The sequence below is a fragment of the Microcebus murinus genome, chromosome 10, assembly GCF_040939455.1.
Source record: "Microcebus murinus isolate Inina chromosome 10, M.murinus_Inina_mat1.0, whole genome shotgun sequence".
NCBI classification, from domain to species: domain Eukaryota; kingdom Metazoa; phylum Chordata; class Mammalia; order Primates; family Cheirogaleidae; genus Microcebus; species Microcebus murinus.
In genome coordinates, this window is record NC_134113.1 from 73,000,584 (window position 1) to 73,001,889 (window position 1,306).

At 37.7% G+C, this 1,306-nt stretch overlaps 1 protein-coding gene across 4 annotated transcripts in view; it reads right to left on the reverse strand.

Moving 5' to 3' along the window:
- FGD4 (FYVE, RhoGEF and PH domain containing 4) overlaps window positions 1–1,306 on the reverse strand; it is a 224,276-nt gene that overhangs the window by 73,494 nt on the left and 149,476 nt on the right. The window lies entirely within an intron of this gene.

The window sequence follows — 1,306 nt, forward strand, 5'->3', positions numbered from 1 at the left end:
TGTGTGTGTGTAATTCAGACTTTACTGCTCATTAATTATGTCACTCTACACAATTTTAAGTAAACAGACATTGAGAAAATATACTGAGAATATTAAATAGTGATAGCAGTTATCGATGAGACTGTTCAAATGTTTTATATAAGGTAATTAGAGGCACCACTCCCACCATCACCCCTAGAAACTTGTACATTTCATATAAAAAGAGTAAAAATAGTTTATTGGCATATAACTAGCATTATTCTTTGCAATCCATGAGCCAAGATAAGCCTGAACAATTTCAGAATCTTTAGAACAAAACATTTTCTTCCACTAGCAGATATTTCTTTAAAAGAATAAGCAGACAAATCAACACAACAATAAAAACTACACATACACAATCCTGTAATGAAAATTGGTATATTCCAATTGTCCTGAATTTTAACGTAATTTGCTCTAAATTAATTCAAAAATTAAAACGATTCAGCTTTTGAAAATGAGACTAAACTCCTTCACTGTAATTATACTTACTTTATAATTCAAACAATTTATCCAAAGCTAACCAGTAATGTATCCAAAGTTAACCAGTAAAAACCATGGATACAATTCAAAGTGCTCGTATGCTAAGATAACTTCTTTAAAAGTTAATTATTCTTTAAAAACTCAGACCCAAGCTGCACAGGTATACCTTGAGGAACTAACAATCTACCCTCCCAGATACAGCAGTAGTTCTAAGTGTTCTTAAAGCTGGGGAGCATATACAAAAATCACTGTAAACCATAAACATCAGTAACTTTTCTTGGTAAAACTACACCAACAGCCGGGCGCGGTGGCTCACGCATGTAATCCTAGCACTCTGGGAGGCCGAGGCAGGCGGATTGCTTGAGGTCGGGAGTTCGAAACCAGCCTGAGCGAGACCCTGTCTCTACTAAAAATAGAAAGAAATTAATTGACCAACTAAAAGTATATATACAAAAAATTAGCCGGGCATGGTGGTGCATGCCTGTAGTCCCAGCTACTTGGGAGGTTGAGGCAGGAGGATCGCTTGAGCCCAGGAGTTTGAGGTTGCTGTGAGCTAGGCTGACGCCACGGCACTCACTCTAGCCTGGGCAACAGAGTGAGACTCTGTCTCAAAAAAAACAAAAAAAAAACTACACCAACAGTTTCTTCCATTGATGATTACAAAAACAAGCATTGTAATAGTCCAGCATTTGGAAGACTTCTATGTACATTATTAAAAAGAAGCTCAGATTAAGAACTATTTTTGAGGCAGAAAGCATCAAGCGCTGGGATGGGGACGCTTGCCGCCTCCCTACCATTCCACATCCCC